Raw genomic sequence first — 21,077 nt, 5'->3', positions numbered from 1 at the left:
GTTGTTAAACGTGTTTATGTGAAGGTTTGTGAAGGTCTAGGAAAGACAGAAGAAGGGAGACAGAAAGCACGGCAGAGTGAGAGAGGAGAAAGTGAGTCTCTCCTCCCCAACGATTCCTCATGTGGCCCAACTTCCCTTTAAGCATCACAAACAAGCCTCAGGAGTGATGTCAAGGAGGGAGGGAGGAGGGTGATGCTGAGCCGAGAGAGAGAAAGCTGCGCGCAAACACAACAGCAACAGGAACCAACTTGAGCCATCTAAATTATTCATACACCAGATGGATACGTTTCCCCGGGATTTCACACTAAAACACAGCTCCGTCTAATTCAGCGGACGGCGCCAGGAATCAAGATAACTATCTACTTTATCTAAACCGTTTCATGTCTGATTCATATCAACTTTGAAGAGTGGAAGCCCCTCGACACCGTGATCTCACGTTTGTTCTATTCCACAGGCACAATGAAGGGGGGAACATGTTCTCTTTCCTCTATCTTCAAAGACGTAGGCACCGCTATGACCTTGTCTGAAGGATATTATACAAATCAGAGGGTCCTTAGAGACGCATGTCATGTATATCACTGACTACACCTCACCCGCGTGATGTGTGCTTGTAGGCAGCCCAAAGGTGCTGCGATTGAAAAGACAATTATATTTTTTACCACTCTGTTTTCGCAGTACAAATCTAGACTGTCTGTCCAAAATTTCAGCAGCAATTCATTCGTGCAACCGTGACACAAACCATAATAGATGGGTGTTGATAGCTTAACGCCCTGCCTTGCCAATGGATGGATTATCTTTTTTTGTACACTCCCACGAGAAAAATTCCAAACTTCTTTCACAATGTTTCAATCCAAAGACGCTGTATTTATAACAAGTTGATGAAGCTAACAGTGCCAAGTTTTGATATATGAAAACAATTCATAAAGTCAGTTAAGAATTCAGCTTTGACACACAAAAAACATAAATATTGTGTTTACAGTATCCCTCCTGCCACAGCTATTAGTGGGCTGCAAACTAATCACAAATACCTGCCAACTTATCCACCCCCACAATAATTACTATGTGGTATTGCACCCCCATCCCCTGTCAACAAATTCAACTTTTAATGCGAACTGTCCTGCCTCGTTTCATAGAAAGTAACTTCCCGTGCCGGGACAAGGAGGTTGGGATGACCTCAAGTCCCCAGAGGGGGCTCCTCCGCCATACTCATCCATTTGTGGGATGAAGATGACGACTTTTAAAAGGACAAGTCATCATTAAGAGAATAAGTAGCCTTTCCAGTGGTCTTTTTGCACCACCCCTCCGCTGGAAGTAATTCCGATGCATTTATACAGAAGTGAAAGTGCTTGAGAGTGGGGGTTGGGGGGGTTGCGGTTTAATGGTCCAGTAATGTCTCAGCCGCGGCATAGATGTCCTCCCAAGATGGTACAGAAAAAGTAACACACTGAGACTTGACCAGTTTGACGATTTAAGAGGCAGTTAAGGAGAAGTGATTAAAAAAGGATGCACTGCACAAGTGCCTCTATTCAGTAAAATACAGCTGTATACACACAGTAAGGCAGTGATTCTCAAAGTGGGGTTCAGGGACCCACAGGGGCCCGTGGCACTCTGCCAGGAGGTCCATGAAAAGTTTTCTGATTCATTCATTTAAATTATCATATCTTTTTTTTTTTTTTTTTTTTTTTTTTTTACAAAAACCTTCATGGTTCTATTAATTTTTTAATTGATAAATCTACACATTCACCCGGGAGAACATTGTTGTGTCCCGTGTGAAACCAAAAATAAATGTTGACGTAACGTTGTTTTACATAAAGTTATTTTACATAACATAGTTTTTTACGTAACCTTGTTTTACACGTAACCTTGTTTCACGTAACGTTACGCTTGTTACGTAAGAAAGTCCGCTAAGGGCGGTTGTTATTTATTTACATATTTACATTGTTACGGCTGTTAATGTAACCTAACAACCGTAACAACGTAACAATGTAAATAAATAACAACCGCCCTTAGGCTACGTAATGTTGTTAGGTTACATTGTAAGGTAACGTTGTTACGTTACGTTGTTACGTTACGATGTTACGTTACGTTTTTACGTCATTACTTTAACACACACCATGATGTTTTAACCTTAACCAAGTAGTTTTATTGCCTAAACCTAACCAATAGTTTCACAACATTAACCACTTATCGTGCATTTCTGCAAGCGTGGCAGATATGAAACATATTTATGTCCAGAAACGTCGACATTCAACATATCCCGTCGTTTGCAGAAACATACAATACCAAAAAGTTTTCTGACGACTGGTTTGGTATAATAGTTCATATATCACGTTCTAATCTAACAAATCTTTAACTCTTAAAATCTGCAAATATGTTAATACACGTTTAATATCTTTCGAACACATTTCTCTTGTGTTGTTCTTTCAGATAACTAAGACTATAGAAGTGTTAAAGACACACTACGTCAAATTATTCTAAGAGAAATACATGAGGGGGTCCGCAGTACATTCTATCTTTCATGACTGAAAAGGATTGAGAACCTGTGCAGTAAGGTGACGTGATATAACAGCCAGAATATCCACACGAACGAATGAATTCTATCAAATACCACATGTCAGTGTTTGACACTGAAACCAGAGATGGTCAAATGACATTTATTTAAGTGGCATATCTTAAACTGTAGATAGATAAGGGAAAGAAAAGAGAAAAGGTCAATAAAAACAAGTCAAGGACCTCATGTATCAAACTGTAAAGGATGCCTTTGTCATCTTTCCTCATTTGTCTTTCTTCTTTCTTTCCTTCCTTCCTCACCTTTCAGGTTACTGTCACTCGCAAATAAGGCTGTTTATTGGCAAGAATCTGCCGATAAGATATGTATCAGGATACAGGGGTTTAGATTCAATATATCGCGATATATTGCGATACTGTAAGCAATGCGATATATTGCGATTTATAAAATCAAATTTGCATAAAGGACACGCCACCATATGCATAAAATCTGAGTAACATCCAACATCAAAGCTCTACTTTGAAAGGGCACATACACTGAGAGGGTGCATCTCTTTGCAAATGAAAGAAAGTATTGACTGAGTGAATCTTTGCATTTAAACTATTAATTAAAAATTGATGCAATGTTTTTGAGAATTGATACAGTATCACAAAACATAATATCGCGATACTAGAGCAGTCGGGGTGAAGGAATTTCCCCTGCGGCGTTAATGATTGGCTCAATAGTGCGATATATTGCAACATATTTATTTGCAAATTACTTTATTTATCCTGATTTTAGTGCTATATAAATAAGCTTTATTTTTAGGCTATCATTAGGTATATTGTTGCTTTTTAAATGACAAAGATGCCTGTTTGAAAATGAATTAAATACTTGTTTATTGTTAAATGCCAAACAAACAATGAGACGCAGCTTTTTTTTAAACAAAAACGATCATAGTTCAACGAATATTTTAATTTATAAATCAAGGCAACCATTGTTTGTGTCCCATTCGAAACCAAAAGTAAATGTTGGCTTTACGATTGTTATGTAACGTTGTTTTACATAACGTTATTTTACATAAAGTTATTTTACATAAAAAAAATTATGTAACGTTGTTTTACACGTAACCTTGTTTTACGTAACATTGTTTTACGTAAAGTTACGCCTGATACGTAAGAAAGTCTGCTTAGGGCGGTTGTTATTTATTTACATAGTTACGTTGTTACGGTTGTTAACGTAACCTAACAACCGTAACAACGTAACTATGTAAATATATAACAACCGCCCTTAGGCTACATTGCGTTGTTAGGTTACATTGTTACATTGCTGCGCTTTGGTTTCATCTGGTTGCTATGATACAGAATATTAAAAATGTCAGAACAAGGTAGAGGTACTCGCTCTGGATGAAGGGAAGGTGGAAGCACTTAGGGAGAGAGGACGGACCCGCCTACATGTAGGATGTGTCGGTTGGTCGTTGTAGCATTTTACCCTAAATTGAACATTTTCAGTGCAGAACAGACGCTCAGCGCCTCGTCATGCTGCTGAACTTGTAGCTAAAAATGCGGCACTCCCATTGCAAAGAATTCATAAAAGAAAAAACGGAGACATAGCGGTTGTGGCGGTTGTTTGTCATCCCCTGCGGTTAGCTTGTCTATATTGCGATTATTGCGACAGCCCGACGCGATACTCTTACACCCCTACTCGTGAAGTGCTGAAAGTCTGTCAAACACAGCAGGCCGGTGAGCTGCAGGTGTGGCCCGCCCAGCACCACGCAGGCCATATCAAAAACCCGCCACCATTTCCCTGCCACAGGAAATTGGCACCTATAGTCTTGAAAGCTGAATCGATAAGCCAGATAAAAATCACTTTCATATGTAGTGAGGTTCTCCTAAATGTCACATAACCTACTGCATGAAAAAAAAAAAAAAAAAAAAAAGGCAAGACCTTCCCAACAAGTTTAAATAAACCCTGCAGGATAATGCTGGCTCTCCTGGGGGAACCAAAAGCTGATGGCTTTGAAACAGGAGGGAGGGTATTTTCAGCGGGGCTGCCCAGCATGAGAGATCCTGTATGTCTCACAGCTGAGCTTGTTTTATTGAAAGGTTGTTTGAAAAGGCCCTGAACCCAAGACATCAGTGGTCATGTTTGTTTGGCTTAAAGAGGAGCAGCATTCAAAAGCTTCACTAAAAAAGAGCAGTTCAAATAGTCAAGAGTACGGGGGGAAGAAAATGAGATGGGTTAGTGCCCACAGCAACTTGGACACATGTGCAGGGAAGATTTGGAGAAATTAATAAAAAATGGCCTCAATATAGCTTCAATTACAACCTCCCTACAAAATGTGCACAGCACAAGCATAGCTTCACTGCACTGTGCAAATAAGTGGCAGAACCAGTGCTGTTAGCAGGTAATGGAGTCAGAGGAAGAACTTGACACTCCCATTAGGCCCCTACTGGAAAGTGCCGTATTTGATCAGGAGATGGGAATTGAGCAAAAATGAACTGAAACTAGATCCCACATGACTTATTTTCCTGTTTGGCTCTCAGCTTTAGGTGTCACTCAGACTTAATAAAGCTCTCCCATTTTCATTTTATCACAGAAAATAGACTGGGCAAAAATAAAATCAGTCGGTTTTGCCTTAATGGAGCAAAGTAATGGCGAGGTGAAACTGACACAACACATTTTGTCCATAGTAATACTATCAAAATGAAAGCATATTCACTTCTGGAGTTTTCCGGGAATCAATTCAAACTGAATATTGGCCTTTTCGCAGACTTTTATTTCATAATGGTTCCAACAAATACAGCACTTTGGCAATAGCCTGTCACCTCGGGTGATACCAACACAGCTATTCCACCCTATAGAGTTACAGGATTCTCCAGCCCGCACTGAACCTCCTCCGCCAACCTATAACTCTTATTTTATTTCCGCACTTTATACATTAGAGGTACATTACACCCATCCCAGTAGATAGGATGAGTCCACTTTTACACCCAGGTGTTACATTGCAAGGTTAGGTCATTTGGATGGCTGTGACCTTTGATGGCTCCCGTCTTCAATGAAAATGATCTGGTGATCTCCGCATTGACATGCACACAGATGCCCTTGTGCTGTACATTCACTCTATGGTGATAAGGGGCCAGAGCAATTCACTCGGGAGACATTATGGAAATATTCATTTGGGAATTACGAATTATAATTAAGGCCACATTTCCACCCGTCTTAGGTTATGGCGGGGTTTCACAGCGATGGGGCTAAAAAGCAGTCTTTTACACGAACAAGATCGGATTTTTCTCGGCTGGTATGTTTATCATTCCAGTCTTCTTTATGGAGAATGTTTTGCTTTTAAAGAAGTAATTAGATCAAGTAAAGTGAGAGGAAAAAATCCAACACTGGGTCCCAAGTGTTCTGGTATGCGATTAATTATTCTGAGGAAGACAGATGTTAAATTGTGTATGCCCATCAGCGCTAAGACTTTCTGAAGATTTATCATTCATGTAAATCATGAATAAAATATTTCCTTGTTGAGAGAAAATGCTACATCTGTTGGTGCATCGTTTACTCCCGACTGCAAGAAAATAAGCACACAAATCTGACCTATTAAAGCCTGTGTTTCGCCACAGAGTGGACATACAATGTGAATTAGTAGTGGTGTGATTTGTATCAACAATCACCTCAAAGATCACAACTTTATAACCGTATAAACTGCTCTTTAACTGTATGAATAATGCCGTATATTAGATTAAAAATAGCATCACACAGCTGAATTTCCTTTCTTAAAAAGCAACTAAACCAACTGTATTTTCATGTAAATGAAGAACACGTGTGCTTCTATTTCCTCCAGATGTATGAATAAATAAGTAAAAAACAGTCAAGCGAGTGCGAGGGTGTCATGGGGATCACGGACGAGGCAATGGCGGTGGCGGAGGTCGAGCCACAAGCCACCGGGACGGTAGCGTCTCCAATCGCCCCTGGCGACCATCACGTTGCCATGCTCCGGAACAGACAGGCCTGCTCGCACAACAGATGGAACTAATGATGCGAAACAAAAGAGATCATTTCACCATGGTCCTCTAGGAAGCCACAAAGAGAGGCTTGGAAGTTTGAATGATGGGACCAGGGGACTTGCATGGGGTTAGATATGGGTAGCCCTTTTTTTTTTTTTTTTTTTTTTCCTGGAGGTGCTCAGATGAATAGGGAAAAAAGAACCTTTGATGTTTCTTACAGAAAGCGGCACATTAAAAAGGCAAGTATGAAAAAAAATAAGAGAAATGGTAATCAACATTCAAGTCCTGCTGAGGATGCCCGCTAGATTGTCAGGGGTTCCTGATAAATATCCAGTCACCGACTCCTCGGTCTCCTGCAAAATGACTTTCTCATGCAACTAAACTGCATTCTCATTCTTCATAAAGCATTTCTCCTGGATTATGTTTGAAGTTTTAAACAGTTTTAAACACCAACACGTTGTAAATTAAAACAGAATACGCAACCACAGTACTTTGTTAGGTTTAGTAAAAAACAAAAACATGATGGTTTGGTTTATAATGACTAAGTAAGTGAACGCTGACTTTTAGTTTCACACGGGACATGAACAGCGGTCTCCTAGAGGAAGTCTTGTATTTGTTTGAAAACGCCCCTTCTGCCCGCCTGTAGTGGACTTTCTCGCTTGTTATACTCGTTATTATACCGTGTAACGTTCATTAACGGTCACACGATATATATACTACATCATCTAATCTGCGCTTCGCTCGTTGTATTACGTACTCGCTGCAGCAGTCTGCGGACTATTTGTGATACATCAAAGACAAACGCGACAAAATACATTTCCCCTCCAAACTATGGCTGTCAAGTTAAAGGGACTGTTTGTAAGAATCAGAAATTGCTTGTTAACAGCGACACCTGTGGCCGTGAAGTCAACAAAAGTCAGCGTCGGGCTCGCACTTGTGCTCGCTATAAATAGACATGAATGAGCATCACTCAAAACAGTGATGCGACACACGTCAGCTAAAAGCACAATATCACTCTTTATTTCAGCTGCTTGGCAGTAATGTTAGCTGACCAGACGAAGGTCTCTCCATGAATCACTGCTGATCCTAGTGTTGGCTTTTCCTGCCTCAGCCTCCCGACCGCGGCCGGAGGGAACAGGGGAGACACCGGAGTTTTGGTAGGAGATGATAACGTTTCTCTCTGCGGAGCCCCGTCACTTCACAAGACACGGGAAACCTCTGTTGGTCTGGAGGAGCTGCAGCAGTTATTTCTGCACAAACGTCCACTAGATATTCTCAGAGCTAAACTAACTCTTCTGCAGTGTGGAGTGTGCGCGCATGCACGTAAGAGTGGAGCGAAATAGTGAGAACGAGCGCGGTGTGCGAGTGAAGACAAGCAGGCAGAGGAGCAGAGAAGCAGAGACTAAAGCTACGGTTTTCGAATCATTGTTAAATTATAAAAAAAATTGACAAGTTTATGCGACTATTTGTCCCGTCTTAAAACAAATATATTTTCCCTTGTTTTAACCGTCGCAGGCGCTGGTAGTAACATTACTACCGGTAAAATGTGTGTGTCATGTTAAGTTTGGCTTCTTTCTGTCTGTATACTTAGATTTTCGAAAATGAATTGACTAATTCACAGTGAGTTTCACAGTATTTTTGCTTGGAATGCACACGCAAGCATATCTGCCCACTCTCATGTTGATAAGAGTATTAACTATTTGACAAATCTCCCTGTAAGGTACATTTTGAACAGATAAAAAATGTGCGATTAATCAGACATCTGACGTCAAAATCTCATGGATGAAAAATGATCAACTGCCAGTTCTGCAACTACAGTTTCACAACTGTATAATGACCCTCCGTTCATATTCTATCATGTTTAATTATTCTTATCAACCAATTTTACAAAATACGTTAACAACAACTAAATGCAGTACTTACAGCACATTATTCAATTTGATAGCTAAGCCTCGCTATATGATTTATCTCGTCAAATGATGAGCTAAGAAAAAGGAATTTCAATGCCAAAGTTTGAGGCAAATTCACACCAGACCTTAATATCAAAACCAGTGTGGAGAGCAAGGTTGTAAAAACGTCTAAAAAGTAGAGCTACGTATCCCTTTTTTTCCCACTGTTTCAGATAACAGTTGTAAACAAACTGCTGTGTCCTGAACTGACAAAAACAAATCAAATTTGAGCTGAGGACATTTGCATATCCTGAGGGACAGGATTAGATTTAGAGGTCATCTCTTACGAGCCAGTCCTCAGCAGACGCCAATGTAATGTTTCTATGTCAAGTACGTTCAATCGAAGCCTGTGTGCGCCCCGCTCTTGTTTTCCAGAGTCAGACAGTCAGAGAGAGAGAGGGAGCACCGCTCTTTTAAATGCAGCGTGTGAACTGAGGGGAAGCCAAACACCTTGGGATGGGGATTTAAACCAGGATGGAGCGGAGTGGAGCCCAAACCGGGCCCCGTCCACACACGGAAGGGATCACTGGGAAAAAGTTCAGCTCCGACACTGACACAAACAGCGGAGCAAGGCCTGTATTAGAGTCAGGTTAGCAAAGATAACACTATCAGCCTGATCCCCATGGGTACCAAATGCCGGGCCTTGCTGGCAAATAAAGCTACAGTGTCTTGACTCCTTGGCACATTAGCTCTGATTACAATGACCTTCATTATATCAGCTACCCTTATTACAACACGTAGAAGGCGTCGCTCCCCTGGGCAAAGCACAGTGGGGGAAAGAGTGAAGGAAAGCGGTGAGATTCACTAGTAAGGCTTGAGCTGTGAAAACCAGTGCTGAGACCTAATGTAAAGTAGCACCTGTGAAAACACTCGTAATATTCACACCTGCTGACGAGTCACTTCACTTGAGTTTGTGGACGTTCTGTCGAATTCAGATTTAACTATACTATTTGGATTTTTGGATTTTTTAATAGAAAATTAGAGCTGTAATGATTCAGCGATTAGTCGGCAACTATTTTGATAATCAATTAATCGGTTTAAGTCAGAAAAAAGTCAAAATTCTCTGATTCCAGCTTCTTAAATGTGAATATTTTCTGGTTTCTTTACTCCTCTATGACAGTAAACTGAATATCTTTGAGTTGTGGACAAAACAAGACATTTTAGGACGTCATCTTGGGCTTTGAGGAACACTGATGGACTTGTTTTTCTTTTTTTACCATTTTCTGACAATGTATAGACCAAGCAACTAATCGATCTCGAGAAAATAATCAACCGATTAATCGACAATGAAATTTTTTTTAGTTGCAGCACCTATGAAAAAGCTTTACTGTGTTCTGGGTAAGGGTGTAAGAAAATATTGAGTATCGCAATATTACGTTTACGTGATAATTAATTGATTCTCAAAAACACTATTGATTTTTAATTAATAGTTTAAATTAAAAATGTTTTTACTTTAATATATTGCCTGCTTACTGTAATCGTAACCCCGTTATCATGATATGTATTGTATCGCTAGATTCTTGCCGATAAACAGCCCTAGTTCTGGGACCTCTCAGACGTACAGTAACAGTATTTAAAATAAGAGCATTTGTTTAGAACTATTCTGAAATTGGCGAGTTTTAAGAAATGCAGATTTGTTTATAGAAACAGTAATTAAAGTTATGAAAACTAAAACTCAACATTGTCTGTTAGGGGTGGGGAAAAAATATATTTTTTTAATGCCAGAATCGATATATTTGCTTCATGTGAGTCCATACGGAGGTAGAAGGAAGTTACCGCTTTTATTGTTGTAGTCTGAGTAACGTGACGTCATATCCGCTCCGTATCAGTCAACCAAAACAAACATTAGCTGGCCGCAGTGAGCCAAAACAATAAAGCAGAAAATGGCGGAGGGGCGTGGACACGACCTGCACCCTCACATGTTAAATCCAGCGTGGTAAACTCTACACATCCAGTAAAGGATGGAAACACTTTGGGTTTCACACATTGACAGGAAAATGCAGAGCTAGACATCACGGCTAAAGCTGCATGCTAACTCTGTCACGGACAGGAAACGTTATCGTATTGCGGTAACGTGCGGTCAAGCCGGCCGTCGCTCTCATCTCCGTGGTCAAATGGGCCGACGCTACAACTGTAGAGCACCCATATACTGACATTTATATTGAATGAATTCAAACGGCCTCGATGGAGCTGACCATAGATGGATAAAGAGAACGGAGCTGACGGGAGAGCTAGAGACGACCTTGTCCCTTATAAATCAAAAAGAAAATACCACTAATTTGTGAGGGAAATGTATTAATAAATAATGCCTGACAATAACTGATATATTTGACTTCAGGACATCTCAATTACAAATCAATTACTGTATTAATTTAGATATTTTTCAAAGTAAAAGTTCCTAGAAATGTATGATTCAACTTTTCCCCATGGTTTAGTGTTAAAAAAAGTTAATAAAAATTGCAATAAATTGTAATATCGAATTGCAATACTTAAAAAATCGCAATACATATTGAATCGGTACCCAAGTATTGTAAAGTAGTGAATCAGGAGATAGGTGAATCGTCCCGGCCCTCCTGTCTGTGCTGCAGCTGTCCACAGCAGATATTACCTCACTATAACTTTAAGGTCTTTCTGATCCTTAGTTCCTTAGAAGAGCATATCCAGAGAGAAACACAAATATTTTCATTTAATACAATTTCTTACGGCTTTCATTACTAAATAACATGCTCGACTCATGGAGGATTAACCATTCCACACATCCTGTGCTGCACAGACGAGCCCTGTTTAATATGTAACAATGTTGTTAACCTCAATTTCCTTCCCGGTCTGCCCCTCCACAGGCCACATTGTTAGCTTGAGCGAGCTCTTGGCACACGCCGCCGCCGCCGTGGTGGTGGTGACTCTCATTCAGTCTGACCACCCTGCAGGCGGGGGGATTCTCTCCCACAGCCCTGTTCATCCCTCCTTCGGGCCCCCCTCCCTCCCCACCCCCGCTGTGCGTCTCACCCTCCCTCTTTGCTGGCAGGTGACTCAAAATAACAGACGTTGCCCTGAGAGAGCCGCTTCATCGCATTCACTTAGCGCTGCCAACACACAACCCGGCGCGGGATGAGCTGATCTGCGGGGGTTCTGAGGACCATGCCTTCAGCCAGCAGGAGGGCGCTGTGTTTGTTTTGTGCCGAGATACAGAGGAGTTGGATGAGGAGGAGGAAGGGGGGTGTAAATCAGCTTGTTTTGGATTAAGAACAAATCAAGAGATTTTACGAATTACAAGATGCGCCTTAACAAAAACAGGAACACCTGTAGGAGGCACGGGATAACAAGCAGCGAATTGACACGCACAGCATCACTCTCACCTTCTCATTCACATATTTGTCAAAGTATAAGAAGAAGAAATAGAAATATAGCCAAGAGTGCACTTAACAGAATCAGAGTTTAAGCCGTGTTGGTTCCCTATGACAGTATGGTTGAAAAAAAGCAAATAAAATTATAACTTAATTATAGATTTATAATGAGCCACTGCACCACTGCCAAAAACAAGTCCCATACCAAGGCAAACAGGCACCTGCTGAATGCTCTCTGCTCGTGGGTTTTCATAGCTTAATTAATCTAGGCCTTGGGGTATCATGACTCGTGCGTGCCGCTTGCGTGCATGTTTGAGACAATTAAGTTGTTCCTCGAAAACAGAGGTGCGACTTCAACAGGGGGGCAGAGACACCGATACTGCACATTACGAGCCATATTTAGTGAAAGTAAAGCCAATGATCCAATAATTTGTTTCCCGCTGATGGAAACGGTTTCAGTAAACTGTTTGCCAAATGCTTTTTCATACAAATGAATTACACTTTGTTTGACCTCTCAATGATGTAGGGCTGTCCCGAATACCATTCTTATGGCTTCATAGCTTTGCAGTGTGGCGCAGCACGGCATGGCGTGGCGCAGCGCAGAAGGCTGACATGAGAACAAACACACAAACACAACTTTCAACAAGGAGGCCTGTGTTCAAGGCCAGAGTATTGTTTTGTGAGTTACACTAGTGACGTGTTTTTTTCAACACCTTTTTCAAATACCGCCGCTTGGTCAGTGCCCCTGGGCATCAGAGACCGATGCACGGGTTTCCCTTCTTGAGTAACTTTTGAACAGACCAGAGACGGCGTGTCAATCTACGCATGTTACATGTATAGTGTCCTTTCAAAATAAACTTGCGTTTTCACAGGAAGTTAAGTTTAGGCAACACAACCACTTAGTCAGGGGTTAGGAAACGGTCGTGGTTGACGTTAACTTCACTGACTAGTGACTCAGCGATACTAACGACTCACGTGACAACGACTAACGGGACTGACGATACCAACGAGTACCGAAAGTCAGCGTTACTTTTAGTTTCACACACGTTTCACACCGGTCTTCTGGTTGAAAGTCTTGTGTTTGTTTGACCCATCCAGCTCCCCTTCCACCTGCCCTGAGCGGACTCTCACGCTATTACTGCTACGTCACTTGCGGTTGGGTTTCCATTGATTAGTTGAAAGCCCGATTTGTCACGTAGTGTTGATAAAAGGTGTCTCTGTGCGTCGGCTTCTGATGCTGACATTTGTGACGTGTTTTCCATACTTATGTTGTATGTTGTACTTAGTTTACATACTTATTTTAAGGCCAACCATGACGTTTTGCCTAAACCTAAGTGAGTGGTTTTGTTGCCCCCTGCTGGTACCGCACCTCCATACAGGCGTGTAATATTCACGCCTTGGCGAGGCAAAAAGTGACACTGACAAGCTATCCTCTGATGGACAGACGGGTCTATTACACGCTTTGACATGATACTGAGTTGTCTTAAGTATTGAATACATATAGTATTAAATTTACAGCAAATAACTGGGTGATGAGACAGGAAAGTTTCAGACTCACCGTCTTGTTGAGCAATCTGTGCCGAAGCCGAATCCGCCGAGGAGTTATCGCCTCTGCCCGATGCTCACTCTACAGCCATCTGATTTCTGTAGATAAACATAAAACAGGTGTTTACCATCACATGTAGTGTCTTTGAACTGAGAGATTTAAAGAACTTGATCTTGTCAGAATTTTTTATATTTATTTTTTTATGTTGAAAAGCAACGTCTCGGGTTCAAACACATTGATGTAAAAGGTTAAAGTCTGACCGAGAATCCTGACACTGTCTTTCATCCAGGTGTGACCAACACATTTTTTGGCCACAGCTGGTTAAAGTAAAAGAAGAAATGGGGGGGGGAGGGACTTGTTTTATTGTTTTATGAAGGTCGAACAAATGAAACATGTCTTCTTAGAAAATTAAATTAAAAATTAAGTATAATAAATCCCATTTCCTTCCTCTTCTTTGCTGGTCGACACGTGAAGTTTCAAGTTCAATTCTACACTAAAAAGTGGGAGATCACAGTGTTTGTATGTTTATTGAAAAATCTAAATGAATGTGGTAATTATTTATTGATATATGAAATAATTGGTGACCGAAATGAATAGGGACAAAAAAGTATGAAATTCTCGTGACTGCTAATTACCAGTTTGAATAAGCCTGATAACTAAAGAGAAAAGGTATTAAATGCAATAATTATTACTATTGCTAATTACATTTCCAATTATGTCACTAATGAGAACGGCTTAATTATCAGCCCATTGGATAAATAAGACTTTGGTTTTCTGGCGTTTGTGATGGAGGTGGTGATGTGGTAACGACACAAAGTCGTCTGACCAAAAACACACAAGATAAAGCTGTAAACTCTCACAGTAGCACAGTGATAAAATACTGATAATGTAAATTATATGCACAGTAATTTGCCCCGTGTTAAACTTAATCTGTTATCAAAGTTATCATAGGACAGTAGTTGGTAGAGGGTGGGAATCACCAGAGGCCCCACGATACGATCTTATTATTATTTTAAACCCTTTGAGATAAGTATTGTGATATATTGAGATTTATTACCTTTTTCCAACTCCCAGTTATGCAGTTTGTCAACTTCTGTTTTATCTAATAAGATACAGTTTTCACTCCGTTCATCTCCGAGTTTTCATTCACATATCTTGTGGTCAGAGGTCAAGGGACCCCTTTGAAAAATGGCCATGCCGGTTTTTCCTCGACAAAATTTAGCAAAACTTTGGAGCGTTATTTATCGTTCTTCCCGACAAGCTAGCATGACATGGTTGGTACCAATCGATCCTTTTTCTTCTGATTTTTTCTCTTAAAGTTGTGACTTTATTCTCGTAATATCCCGACTTTTTTTCTCATAAAGTTGTGACTTTATTCTCGTAATATTACGACTTTTTTTCTCGGAAGTTGTGACTTTATTCTTGTAATATTACGACTTTTTCCTCGTAAAGTTATGACTTTATTCTCGTAATCTTATGACTTTTTTCTCGGAAAGTTATGACTTTATTCTCGTAATCTTACGACTTTTTTCTCGGAAAGTTATGACTTCATTGTCGAAATATTACAATTTTTTCTCTCGTTAAGTTATGACTTTATTCTCGTAATATTACGACATTTCTTGCAATAGTAGTGAAAATGAAAAAAACAATATGAGAGTATGTTTGGCCAGGTAGAACTCTATAGAGTTCAGTTATTGCCTGCTTTGGACAGGATATGATGCACTGATCTATCTTGTGCATTTGAATCTGTCAACTGGTTGATGACTGCTAGAGAAACGCTTTAAGACAAACAGCCCAACTCACTGATCCCCGTACAGCCCACCTGCCACTCCTGTATCACACTCCGAGAGTCTCAAAATGCTGTTGATATTTCTCACATTCCTTAAGGGCGTTGCTCTACCTTTAGGAGAGCGGAAGTGTTGCGTAGGGCCGTGTCTCAGTGCCAAGTAAATGCACGATGGATTAGAGTCATATCTTCCACATGGCTGCTTCCTAATCCTACCATCTGAGGTAAACACAGCACCAGGTGAGGCAACACGCCTGAGACACCTCTGGAACACTGAGGGATCTCCTCCTCAACACGGGACTGCTGCTTCCCACTCACACTGGCTTCCAGTAATAACTAGGACATATTTGCTTTCCGGTCTACTGATGACTCATATAACACAATACTAATTCAGTGTATTCTTAAAAACAATAGTTACATATTTGTGGTTATGTGTGTACACATTGTTGGGAAGATAATTCAGAGAAAAAACAATCTCTGCCAGGAGAAGTGCTTTTATGTTACCAGGAGGAGCAACAAAGTTTAGAAATCTGTAATAAACACAAGAGCTTGGTGGTGTTAGTAGTGTTAGCCACAGTGGCCCAATACACTCTCCAGATAGTCAACAGAATATCCATTTAAGGTAAAACTAGGGCTGTCAAAGTAAGTGCGATTTTTAAGTTGTAGCAGGCTCAGTTTTAAAACTAAAGTGAAGATACTGGCATCATATGCAACTAGCAAACTTAAGGAATCCATTTGGTACCAACCAATACAAGCTTTTCAGGAAGAAGGCCAAAAGACACTTTGCAGTTTTGCTGAATTTTGGCGACGAAAAACTGTCATGGCCATTTTCAAAGGGGTCCCTTGACCTCTGACCTCTTGATATGTGAATGAAAATGGGTTCTATGGGTACCCACGAGTCTCCCCTTTACAGACATGCCCACTTTATGATAATCACATGCAGTTTGGGGCAAGTCATAGTCAAGTCAGCACACTGACACACTTTATGCTAAATGCAGTACCTGTGAGGGTTTCTGGACAATATTTGTCATTGTTTCGTGTTGATAATTGATTTCCAATAATAAATATATACATCTATTTGCATAAAGCAGCATATTTGTCCACTCCCATGTTGATAAGAGTATTAAATACTTTTGATTGACAGCCCTAGTTAAAACATACCTCTGAGAAGTGCAGCCCAGACACACTTGGCAAAACAAAAAGCATTTCATTTAGACAAAACAATTCAACACTTTTCTTGCTATCCATACAATCAGTTTTTCAGATCAGAACCTGAACATCTGGTTGAGCTCTTTGTGTTTTTCATGAGTTGAAAAAAGTGAGCATTGAGGTGATACGTCTGTGTGTGTCACTGCCAAGGAATGCTGCCAACTTTAGTTTCAAAGTCTCTCCGTCTCACGTCAGACGCAGCACAAGAAGAGGAACACACAAAAATAGAAAGACAAACAAAACAATAAAGGGAACATTCAACGCCTTGTGTTTTAAGATTGGGCTGATATTTTTAAAGAGATATCTAGATCATTACGCAAAAAAAACAGGTTTCGATATGTTATGGCATGACTGTTTTTCAATACATTTTTCACACATGACCTCACAACTTGGAGTAAAAACACGCACACACCCATGGAACAGGTACTTGAGGTTAAAAAAAAACAACACACTAACAAAAAGCTTGAGGAAGATGGGTATTTCACAAGTAAACGGGGTATGTACTGTCTGGTATTTTCCATTACAGTGATGACTCTTTCTTAGACAGGAAAGCACAAACACTACAAAGCCATGACATTCAAAGTTGTCATATGTAGACCTCTTACTGTAATTAAATATGTATTTACAAGACGAACAGACTTTTATTTGCAGATCAGTTTGAAGTGTTTTTACAAGGTGAAATTTTCCTCTTAAAAAACAATGTTTAAATACAAAAACAAGGTACACTAAAGTACACAGTAATACTATAAACACAACCTAGAGCCAAGCCACTTGTGGAAGCCTTGTCAGAACATGTGAATGAGGGAAGGCACTGAAAAAAAGTGCATATTTTGATTTTGGTGATAAAACAGCAATCACAGGAGCTGAACTGTGTTAACTGTTCAGTGACTGTGAAGCCGTTTCATCAGGTGATGTTTCATTAATAGTTGTTAAGTGATGAAAACAAGAAAAAAGTTTCATAAAAATCTATTTATTTACTTGCGTGGGGAAAGTTTTCCATCATTGTTAACCCAGTGCTTATGGTTGTAAATCAAATGTTATAAGCTTAGAGCGAGGATAAAGTGTTTTATGTCTGCAGATTGGAATTTATTATGTCAAAGAAGGTCAATCAGTTTACAAAAGCATACTCGAGCTATGGTAAAAAAAAACATAATTTATGAAAATTGAGCTTTTCAAAACAACACTTGAGGTCCTGAGCGCTATGCAAAACTGCTCGTACTGTAAAAGCATGTGCATGACAAAAAGAGAAAATCTGAACCTGAATGGTGAGGTTATGTTACCAACAGTTGCCCTTGGGCAGAGGTATGAGATAAATATACTGTACAATATACACACACCTTTGTCACGCAATGTGACTGGAGCAAAAAGGCAACCAGGTTCGTCATTATCCTGCTTATAAATGCAACGTGCAGCTGGCCCGCCAAGTATTCTTTCTTTTTATTACTACAGAGTCCTCGTTGACAGAAAAATAGGCAGCTTTAAGTAAAGGATTCTTTCAAGAACACTTGATTTAAATGGCATTTTGCATGCGTTTTCAGGGTTATTACATTGTGGATTTAGAAACATCCCACTGCTCATATAATCACTCTGTTTGATTCATTCATTTTATTAATGATTTCAAACCAACTTCCAAATTCTACTTCTCTGTTTACTCTGTGGAATCAAATCCAGCTGACTAGTTTCCGTGAGAGAGAGAGAGAGAGAGAGAGAGAGAGAGAGAGAGAGAGAGAGAGAGAGAGAGAGAGAGAGAGAGAGAGAGAGAGAGAGAAAAGAACCTGGCCAGGCCTTTTCTTTCTATACTCTGAGTTTACACTCAGATTGTACAAACTGTGATGTCACCTGTTGACTTTTGGCTGCTCACACCACTGTGTTGGAATTTTAGAGCCAACGTTTTCATGGCTTAACTTTATTTTTAAGTCCTGACGCCTGCATTGCCCACAATGCAGCTCAACCACCGACAGTTCAGTCTGAGATTCATGTGTGTTATGCTAGCAGCTAATGTACTGCAGCTAATGTAGCCTCGGGTCGGTAGAGTAGAGATGAGGAGCAGCAGTCGAGGTCTGGTGAGCTCACTCCACACCCCCAGATGGTATGTGTGTGAATTACAGCGCAAGGGTTGGTCTGTCTCTTATAGATCCACTTTTAATCATCAAACACTATACGCTACAAAAACCTCACAGCTTCTCTGTGAAGAAAAAAAAGTTTGAATCCATGTAAAGGCTGCATTCTGCGGACAACACGCTCAACTCAGTCCGCAGAACCCTGAAGCCCCACGCCTGCTGCTGCAAAAGAGCACTATCGCTTGTTTATTCAAAGTTTATTTATAATGAATGTGTCCTGTGTCCAAATTGCACCAACTTTGACACTGCACGTCCTTGGGCCCCCAGCAATACACCCGCCAAGTTTGAAGTAGATCGGATGAACGGTTCACCAGATATGTGATGGACACACACGCATATACAGAGATTCCTTGCTGTATAGTTTCTAACATCTTAACACTGTTCATTCCATACTGAGCATACGGATGGACAGCAGACAAGTAGACTATGATGAAGCATTCATTATTTATTATTCATATTTTTCTTCTGTTCCACATTAAGGATCTGTTGTAACTAATATGAACACAAGCTAGAGGATAAAAACATCTAACTTTTTACAGCGATCTTTCAAGCCAACAGAGGGTGGTTATTTGATACTTTAATACTCCAAAGATAGCTTTTGGGTGGAGTATCACTTTAATTGCATCTAGGTACCCAGACAATTTTAAAATGCTATTTTAAACTCAGGTTATTGACTATATAACAGGGAGAGGCATGTTTCACAATGTTCCTTGCACAGCGTTGCTTCACTTCCTGTTTCAATGGAGCCCAGTGACCACATCGCCGAGGACGGACTACTGTATTCACTTTACCACGCTTACCAGGCTAAATTTCAAGCATCCTTATCATCAAAATCCAACCTATTGTCATGCAACGGTTAATATGATATCTTAGTAAAAAGTTATTCCTCCTTTTTGTTTGTTTTTCCTACAAATGTCAACATACAGTCTTTTCATAGTAAACATCCGTCTTACAGGAAATAACTTCCTTAGGTTTAGGCAATAAAACGTATTAGTTAGGTTTAGGCAATACACGTCTAAGTTAGCTTAGTGAGGTTTAGGCAATAAAACGTCTTAGTTTGGTTTAGGCAATAAAGCGTTTGTTAGGTTTAGGCAATAAAACATCTTAGTTAGGTTTAGGCAATAAAGCGTTTGTTAGGTTTAGGCAATAAAACGTCTAAGTTAGCTTAGTAAGGTTTAGGCAATAAAACGTCTTAGTTTAGGCAATAAAAAGTCTTAGTGGGCTTAGTTAGGTTTAGGCAATAACATCTTCGTTAAGTTTAGGCAATAACATCTTCGTTAGGTTTAGGCAATAAAAGGTCTTAGTTAGGTTTAGGAAAAGATCGACTTGGTTAGGATTAGGCAACAACAAGAATTAGGCTCAGGAAAAAAATCCTGGTTTGGCTTAAAAAAAATAATAATCCGGTAGTGGCGTTACTACGTAAATTACGTGACAAATACATCAATGAAGACTTCTGGTTTCACACGGGGTACGAACACCAGTCTCCTGGGCGAAAGTCCGGTATTTTTATACCCACCCATCCACCCCGACCTTCACGATTATGTGAATAACACATTGATTTTGTGGGATATACACAAATTACAGTGCATTAATTTTCGTCGGTATAGCTACGAACGGTGTATGAAACCAGCCTCCAAAATCATACGATAACAGTCGTTCCATTTGGTGTAAAAATGATTCCAGATGAACCTCCTCAAACCAAACTTATGGGGGGAAATCACTACAACGTTCATATTAACTGCTCTAAACGAACTAAAGCAAACTCCCAATTTCATCTTCATACAGCACCGAACTGTAAGAAGTCATAGCCATGTTTGTTTGCCTCGGGGAGATATCTTTTTTGGACAGAAAGCACTGGGTATGATTAGTAGTGCCGCAGCATATAGAAACAGTTTAGAAATTCCATCAAGCACACCCAATCTGTTGATTGGTTGCTTGAATTGGTGTGACTGTTGGGTCCTACCAATTTAAAGAGATTGTGTGCGAGTCTAGAGTGTGTACCAAGTGTGGACATGTTGATTATGTATGCTAGGAGTGGTTCAGTCTTTTATTGGAAAATTTACACCCGTGCAGTGATTTATATAAATCAGTAGTGCCCACAAAGCAGTAAAACTCTAATTGTTTCTTCCATTTTGAAAGTCTAGCGTCCATTAAGGATGCAGTGAGTAATAAAAAGGACTTTTAATCAATCCTCTCTTGTTGATGAGTTGATGTGTGAATGGGCTATCCTACCTGACAGTGCTGCCATATGTTGATTTCTTTTTTCTAATAGCCAACAAAGAGACACAGGGAGCTTATTTCACTGTAGGTGACTGCATTCGCTGTAATCAAAAAGAAAGAGGGGTAATTTATCTGAATTATTTCTGGGCTGATCTGTTTTTTTTATGTGACTAAACACTTTGCTGAGTGGGCAAATTTGCCTCTTTTTTGCTCTGAAAAGTACTGTACTCAAGGATGAGATCCAAACCCCGATGAATGAGCCAAATGAATACATTACCAGTAACTCTCATAATATTATAAAGCAGCGTTAAAGCTAAGTGCAGTAGCATTGCCACGTTACTCCCTTTCGCCCACACTGCAGTCTCTGTAGTGACCCTTTCATTGTCAGATTAGACTGGCCGACCCCTC

The 21,077-nt window shown here is 40.1% G+C and overlaps 1 protein-coding gene across 2 annotated transcripts in view; it reads right to left on the bottom strand.

Moving 5' to 3' along the window:
• Window positions 1-21,077, bottom strand: part of casz1 (castor zinc finger 1) — a 225,604-nt gene that overhangs the window by 168,300 nt on the left and 36,227 nt on the right. For both annotated transcript variants that reach the window (XM_074645113.1, XM_074645114.1), the window contains one exon: window positions 13,347-13,432. The gene's annotated coding sequence lies outside the window, so the exon portion shown is untranslated. The remainder of the gene's footprint in view (window positions 1-13,346; window positions 13,433-21,077) is intronic.

This window comes from Sebastes fasciatus, chromosome 8 (assembly GCF_043250625.1).
Source record: "Sebastes fasciatus isolate fSebFas1 chromosome 8, fSebFas1.pri, whole genome shotgun sequence".
In the NCBI taxonomy this organism is placed as follows: Eukaryota; Metazoa; Chordata; class Actinopteri; order Perciformes; family Sebastidae; genus Sebastes; species Sebastes fasciatus.
This window is presented reverse-complemented; position numbering and strand designations above follow the sequence as displayed.